The sequence below is a fragment of the Nannospalax galili genome, unplaced genomic scaffold (genome assembly GCF_000622305.1).
Source record: "Nannospalax galili isolate Female #2095 unplaced genomic scaffold, S.galili_v1.0 scaffold709, whole genome shotgun sequence".
Taxonomy (NCBI): domain Eukaryota; kingdom Metazoa; phylum Chordata; class Mammalia; order Rodentia; family Spalacidae; genus Nannospalax; species Nannospalax galili.
This window is the reverse complement of record NW_008360314.1, coordinates 186,936-195,801: the sequence shown is the minus strand read 5'-3', so window position 1 is coordinate 195,801 and position 8,866 is coordinate 186,936.

Sequence of the window (8,866 nt, the reverse complement as noted above, 5' to 3'; positions counted from 1 at the left end):
AGTTACAAAAGTCATGACAATATAAAGCATACTTAAAATTTTAAATCACCACTTATGAAGAAATGAGTCATACCAGAAAGTACATTTCTGAGCAATTTTGGTATAATTTCAGATTTCATAAAGACACAAAGCCATGGGCTAAAAGTTACATTGATTATGCTTCTATTAATATTAACAGTTTTCTCACAAACTCTAGGCAGTTACTATTTCTCAGGCTTAATCTTTCGTTTATTAATTATTTTTTCCCCTGAATGAGAAGTCTTTACCCTTTAGGAAATAGAAAATCATACGCTTTTAAAGTACTAATTTTCACAAATGATAATCTCTTTTGGTGTTTATCCCACATATGTTAAACTAATATAATTCGTCTTTCAGTAAGTTAGGAAAACAACACCCAAATTCATAAAATAAATTCAGCTGATACTTCAAGTTACAGATGATAAGGCTGGGAAGCCAAAATCAATCAAAGGTACATGACATTGAGGTGAGTGCAGACAGAGCATTGAGATGCATTGGAACAGGATCAAAATCCTTATGAAACCTTTAGAAACAAGCCAGGGTATGGATTACTGATTTTTAACTAATTGCTACACAAAACTGTCACATGAAACAAATGATGGATACAAGTTAAGTATCTTTGAAAGTGTAACTTTGATCAGGGTCTATAAACTTCTGTGATTACTTTTGTGACTTTTTTTTAATGTGCCATTTAATGACTTTTAAACAAGAATTTCTGATGGTAATAACATGCCAGCTTTTCAGAACTGAGGAGTTTCTGATATTTATTTATTTATTTATTGTTTTATTTATGCTGTTATGTATCTATTACTGTGATTACCAGGAGTGAAAGGAATTCCATATTTTTTTGTTTTGAAAAAACAGTTTTAATTGATAACTCACACAGCATGAGGATAGTTTCTTTTTATTTCTGCAGCACTGAAAATATCACAATTTATAGAAATAAATAAATACATATATATCACAGTACACTGAGCTTGATGTATGTAAAGCCATTCTAGTGAGTTCTCCTGCGTCTTAGTAAAATAAAATAATATAATTTGAACCTATTTTCCCTATTTAAATATTCAACATAGTAAACCATCATTCTCTAATATTTGCAAGAAAGAATTTCATTTCAGGGCGAATATGAATTTTTCATGTGATTTGCATTTCAAGCCTCTAAGGTTTTATTAAACGGTTGTGTAGGACATTATCACAGGGCTTTTGGAAAACCTAGCAACAAGTGCAGTACATTTGATCATTTTCCATAGCAGTTTCTTTTCAATTAACAAATGGAATGGAAACAGAAAGAAACCACTAATACAATGATTTACTAACTTTCCCTCGAACTGCAGTAATACTTTAAATAAAATCATTGATTTTCTATGCTCATAGCATTAAGTCAAGAAAATTGAGTATGTTTGACATGATAAATATGGCAACAAATTTAGAAAGTTACTTTAAAGGTTTGAAGATAAAACTGGGTAGAAATAGAGATGTTTCTCAACACTAAATGTGGTTACATTCCAAGGACCCCTTTGTAAATTGAAAGCATTGCAAATCACAAGTGCATTTAACACATGTAATACACCACACATCATGACTTAAGATGGCAAAGTCTACTTCGGCTTCTTATCCTGTTTGTAATGTGGCAGACCCGGAACCATACGACCTTGCCATATCTCAAGAGAAGTGTGTCTCACACTACCAGTCAGAGGAATGATCAACGTTTATTAGAGTCCACATACAAGTGATATCCTCTGGGATTTGTCTCTGCGTTTTGGGTTTATGTTGTTCCAAATGACATGCTTTCATTCTATTTTATAGCTTAATGATATTCTTGATGTATATGAATACATACTACATTATTTTTATCCATCAACCCATGAATTCTTCAGTCTTTTCCATTCTTTTTTCTCATAATTTTAATAAATCTAATTACACACGAGTGGATTGCATTACAACATTCCTATGCATAAACATAATGTACTTTGATCATCCCACAGTCCATTCAGACTCTGGTTTATTACTGGTCTATTATTAAATCAGGGGTACAGGTTTCTCTCCAATGCAATGATAATGTATAATTAATAATAATATTGCTGTAGTAATAGGATAATTCTATTTTTGCTCTGTTGAGAAAAGCAGATACTTTTCTACCGTAGCTAGCTATACTAATTACATTTCCAACAACAATGGATGAGCAAGAGGTTTATTTTCTGTAATTACTGGTGAGCTGTTTTGTTTTTTTTTTTCAGCCTCTCGAGACAGGGTCTCCGTGTAGCACAGCTGACCAGGAAGTACCTGTGTAGACCAGGCTATCCTCGATCTCACAGAGATTCACCTGCTTCTGCCTCCCAAGGGTTGGGATTAAAGGTCTGTGCCAAGAGTCCCAGCTAATCATTAGCATATTATATCTTTTGTCTTTTTGGTAATTCTCATTCTTACTGGATCGGATGATACAGCCCTATGGTATCAACCAACATTGCTGTATGATTAAGAGTGGTGATCACTTTTTCATATGCCTGGTAGCCACATGTATATCTCATTTTAATAAGAGCCTTTGTATCAATTGCCCATTTTAAATAAGAGTATTAGTACTTTTGTTACTGTACTTTTATAGTTTGTTTTATGTTTTGGATAATCATTTTTCTGATGTAAAATTAGTGAAGATACTCTTTTTGTGTCCTATTAAGAGCAATTTTATATTCTGTAGAAAAAAAACAGCACTGGAGAGAAGCTCAGTAGTACAAGTAAACATTTTCAGAAGATGAATGAAGATGGCTTTCAAAATCAGATACCTAATATCATCCTATTTATATTCTTTAACTCTGTCAGCATATCTTAGCTTGTCAACCATTCACATGGGACTTATACTTAGTGGAGTTAGTTCTTGCAAATTCAGATAACTGAAGTCATGGAGATATTTTAATGCCTGATACAGACTTAAATTTGTCACCAGTAGCAGCTCAACTTCTATATGATGGGAGAAAGATGACAGGTCAGGTAACATGTGACCCAGTAACTAGAGGATTCTTTGTCCCTTTTAATTTTAAACTTTCCTCTTTTTCATTATCTCTATTTCAATAAACATTTAAACAAGAGGTTAGTGAACCTCTTCTGTCAGACTTCCATAATACCATTTTCTGGTTGTGTCCCACCAATTCTTAGATATGGTATTATGAACTAGTGAACTAGTTCAATGGGTGCTGTTACCAGTTATTGGAGTACAGTGTCTGAGGCACTGCAATTGAAAATATGCCAAGGTGAAAGGGTGAGAGAGAGAGAGAGAGAGAGAGAGAGAGAGAGAGAGAGAGAGACTGAAAGTTGAGGGGAGCTACAAAAACATTCCTAATTTGTTTGCATGTTTTCTTTCTTGTTAAGACTGGCTTTTATGCTGAACACTTATGTAGGATATTTGTTGTTCCACAACTCAGTGATTGCCTCATCTAATTCTCTGTTGTTCTTTCTAGAGCCAAAGCCCAGAGTTAAAGTGAATGTTTAGATTTCTGTGCCTTCCTCATATTTTTGTGTTTTCTTTTACAAAAAACTGGAACTATTTCCTAAAATAGTTACACACACACACACACACACACACACACACACACACACACATTCATGTAAAATCCTTCTCAGTATTTTTTTCACTTTTCAGAATTTTAAAGAATTCATTATGTAGTTTTTTTCTAATACTCATTCATTACCATGGTATTACCATGGCAACATCTTATGTGATTGCTATCTCATAAGGCTAATTTTTAACATCTCTTATACAATGATAGAAGCCTAACAGCAGAAGGAAAACAAATGTCCATCTTTGTGTCTTTGTATGCATTCATTTCTAAACGTAAATATTATACTCATTCTTCATTTACCTACCTACTGTCACAGATTAGTCAAATTTAAGGGAGGAAGACAAAATGCTTCAGAATTCCCTAGAAAATGCAAATCTTTCTTAGCATCACTTCCTGAATCACTGTCATATTTGCAACCTGAATCCTATTTAGTTTTATACACATAATTACAGAAGTCTTTGAAATGTTTCAAGACCTTGCTGTTTTTTTTCTATTTTCCCAAAACCGTTTTCTTATTCCTACTCAGACATTAATAAAGGCAAAAATATCTCAGGCAATTTCTAGCCTGTGAATGCCACATTTGTCTCTTTGAAACATTTCATAACAAATATCACATAGCCTGTCCCCCACTTCTGCTCTAAACGCATAGGATTAATTCTGTCATGTTTTACTCCTGAAATGCTTGGCAGCGTTGATTTTCCTCATCCCAGCTGCCTCTCTGCAGATGCTCAATTGCCTTCATCTTCACAGTTTTGGTTTTTGAACATCAATAATTAAAAGGCTTTTGTTGGTTCTAAACAAAACCTTTTCATGCCTCAACCCTAAGCACATATGCCATTTTCAGGCCTAGATCCATAAAATTGTATTAAAATGTTCAAAATTTCTATAATTTGCTCTTACATATTAAAATATCATGCATGGTACTGTGAAATTATTATGTCCACACATATCCAAAAGAAAGTGTACAATTAAATTTTGAAATTTCAATAAAGGATAAAGATAATAAAATTTAATTTTGCAGGTGTTCATTAATATGATTCCCAGGAATTGTGACAGTTTATTCCTTTCATTTACAGATAGTCAAATCACAAATAACATGGGTATATATAAATCTTTATAGTACATTACTATTTTTAAGAAAAATATTCTACTTGAAGTGATCAACATAAGTGATAGATGACCCAATATCCTGTATTTCAAAATCTCAGAAGGGGAATTCAGTGTAAAATCCACATAGATGTATGTGTTATTTGTCTGTGTAATTATCTCTGAAACACAAATTTACCTAGGATGAGAGGTGGATAACAAGTGACATGTGGAGTTTATGCATTGAAATCAGAATGCACAGTGAAAATTGAAACAAAATTATGACTCTGAACACGTTAAGAAAATTCTGTGTGATAACAGATGTCCTGAAGCTGGTAAATACCCCTGAACACTGAACATCATCATTACATGACATTTTAACTAGTTTTCTTACTGTCTTTCTTTATATTTTTAACTGTAAACTCCAAATGGCAAGGAATATAAACGTTTAGGAAAAGAACTGCAATCGAAATCTTTAAATAACTCAAAAAAGAAAGTTATTCAAAGTAAAAAAAAAATGTCCTAGAGGAAAAGCAGGATGTTTAGTAAGTAGCCATCTGTATTGTCATCCCAGCAAACTTTCTGTAGACTTCTCTGAGGGCACTGATGGTGTCATCAACACATACACTTCTAAATGAATTCTTGCTTTAAGGAAGTTCTGCCCCCAAGAATCCAAGGTGACAGTAAATCTCAGGAACATAGAAAAAATATTGAAATTAAGGTTGCATCCATGAAACCCTTCAAAGATCATACCAGATGATGTTACAACTAGTTAAAACATGAAGTGAAGCTTCTTTCCAGTATTAAAGAACACTAATGTATATTTAGCACCAAGCAGGTTTCTTGTAACCAAATATATCTATAGTTAAATTACAAAGCTTTCTAGAGTTATTTGAACTGAAGCACTTATTTCTGTATGAAATTTAGCATTATTTTTATAAAATTGTTCTATTTAATGTAATTGCTTTGCAGTGGCCTGGAAGATTAAAATCAGCTTACAGAAGCCACACTGGGATTACTAAAAGGGTACTTGCTTTATATTGTTGCTAATATTGTAAGAAGGAATCATATATTTTGATGCCATCTGATATGAATTATTCTGTACTTTATATTATACTTGTAAAGATATCTAATAAGAATTAAAAGAATTCAACATAATCATTCATAGAAAGACATACAAAATTGATATTATAGAGGGATGGGAACATTTTCAGTACAGTTTCAAATAATTATAGACTATAAACACATTTTGTAACTTATGACATCTTCTGGGAAAAAAGTAGGAAACTTGAGTTAATTGCTATTTGTACCCATATCCAGTCACTAACTTCATACTAGGAATTCTTCGTAAGTATCTTTGTAGTTACATTTTGCTATTGCTGTTTTGCTTAGCTATTCTTAAATTCTAACCCTTCCTTCAACTGCAAAATATGGAGCTATTTTGTCCATTCCACAAACAAATCAATTTCAACATTATAAAATAAAATATGCAGAACATTTTATCTTCAATGAAGTACAGTCAGTGATCTTTCCAAAGCTGAAAATAAAAACATTTCTATTTACTTAACTTAGGAATTTAAGATTATCCAATTCTTCCTTAAAGTAATGCATTACTAAATGGAAAGATGGGTATCATTAAAATTCAGTGTTGCAATGTGTATCAAAATGGTATCATTTTATCTCAACTATTCTACTGAAGCTCAATATGACAAATAAATAGTGTCCATTGTTGCTTATGTCAGAAAATGATCTGAACGACAGGCTCACATCAGGAATTTGGTACATATTTGATCAACTTACTGTTTTTAAAATATTTTATTTATTACTTTTATTTTATATGTATGAATGGTTTGCCTACGTGTATATAAGTGCATCATGTGTGTCCTTTGCCTACAGAGGCCAGAAGAGGTTGTCAGATACCCTGGAACTGGAGTCTGGAGTTGCATGTGATTGTTAACCTCCAAGTGGGTACTGAGAATCAAACACAGGTCCTCTGGAAGAACAGCCAGTGTTGTTAACCATGAGTTATTTCTCCAGCCTCTATTTTTTTGGGGGGTAAGGGTGTGCCCACCCTTTCCTTTCCTCTACTGATTGTACCTTTTCTTTATGTTTAAGTAAAAACTGATTTTGAATAAAGATTCAGCCTATAATCAAGACTACCTGCTGCATTGATAAAGCTTAGAAGAAAAGCTTCTCTGGTAAGGATCTACAGGCCAGCCTGCCAGTCAATTCCCATTCCAGCTTCAAAGGTCACCCTGCCAGCAGGGCCTGCAATTCAGGCTGTCAGAAAGCATTTCTGCAAGTTTATCCACAGCAATGAACATGACATAAAATAAGACCCTAGAACAAAAATTACTAAAGGAAAAAAAAAAAGAACAATGTTGTTTCTGAAAACCCGTTTTCCTGGAAAATAGAAAGGGAGATAATAGCAAGCTTCTACCTCTAAGTGCCTGGGCAATGTTAAAGTGCTCCAAAATGACTCTGGATCAAGATTGGCCTACGTATGTTTCTTTTACCCCTAACAAAGCATTAAGTTCAAGTCTTATTCTTTTCATCTAACAAATAGGTTGCTGTGTGGCTCATTGAAATGATTATAAATATATAAATAATTTATAATGATCTGTTGGACCTACAGTGATTACCTGTAAATATCCAAGGAGGTTTATATTACTTAAAAAGCTAGGAGCAGTAGACCTGGAAATGACCTGGAAGCCCTCTCCCTGAAGAATAGCTTTCATACTTCTTGAGGATGCTATGCAAGCTGCTAAGGGACCAAATCAATCAATGGTCCAATCTGAGCTTTAAAGACTAATAATAACAATGACTGCAACAGCGAACTAGCTCTATTGGTATAGCAGTGTCAGGTTTGTTTTTTTTTTTTTTGGTATTTTTGAGACAGGGTCTCCCTGTAGCCCCAGCTATCCTGGAACTCACTATGTAGAGCAGGTTGGGCTTGAACTGGCCTCTGCCTCCTGAGTGCTGGGATTAAAGGCGAGTGCCACCATGCCCTTGGGGCTAATCAACAGCTATCTAATTGGAAATAAAGTCCTCTCAAGGGGAGGGAACTCATGGGTGGCCACTGTAAATATAGCCAAATACACCTGGCTGGAGAGGTCATAGATCCTATGGAAAACCCTATTTTTGAGATATCTCTAGACAAATGAAATTTCTTAACATATGCTAAGTATGAATCTCATCACTCATCCAAGAAACTTCTTTCCAACAGAGAGAGACTATTACAGAGTTCCACAGCTGGTCACACACAGAGAATACTTGTCTGAGAGATGGCAAGTCCTAAGTGACACATCCACAGGGGTAACTGTATATCTAAGGCTCATGGAACATGGTGGGAAAGAAGGTAGAGAGAACACTCGTGCATTCCTCAACTCTCACCAGTGATGTTTCCTCATACAAAAGAGTGTGCTGCACACAAAAGGCCACAACTGATGAAGTTTTAGAGAAAAGAAACTGTAGAGTGTGTGTCCATGGGTAGGGCTCATATATTAAACCTCACCCATCCATGATTCAGGAACCATTGTGGAAGATGGGGGTGCAAAGGTTGTAAAAACCAGGGTTGGTACACAAACATAAGGAAACAGAAGATTTCAGGCCTTTGTGAACTTGCTCATATGAACTTGCAACAATGGTGACAGCATGCATGATAACCATGCAGACTCAACCAGACAAAAATAGCAGGGGAGCTATTGGAAACTGATCACTGTTGGGTGAGGGGATGAATTTTCTTAAAGGGAGTGGCTTCCTAGACAGGCTAACTAGACTCCAGTAAATGAACTTGCACTGAGGGATGTCTGGGCACAATGGCTTGATTAAATAGATATTATCATATATGACAGAATGTATGAAATCTAGTGGAGGTAACTATGGAGGGTGTTGATGAGAGAGGGGGTCTAAATTTTACTAAGATCTATTATATGTAATGCATAAAACCTCAATAAATTACACATTAAGAAAAAGAACATCTGAAGTTTGGTGGGTTTTTTTTTTTCATTTTTTTTTCCAGTGGAAAATAGGAAAAGTATGGGTCATTAAATTAAAGCAATTATTTTGTGTCCTTAATTTTAATCTTAAAAAGCAATCCTCAGTAACAAAAGAAATATCCATGATAGATAATGGTAATTCATTTATATTTTAATGGCTATTGTAGAAAAAAACATACATATGTTGATTTTATTTATTTTTTTATG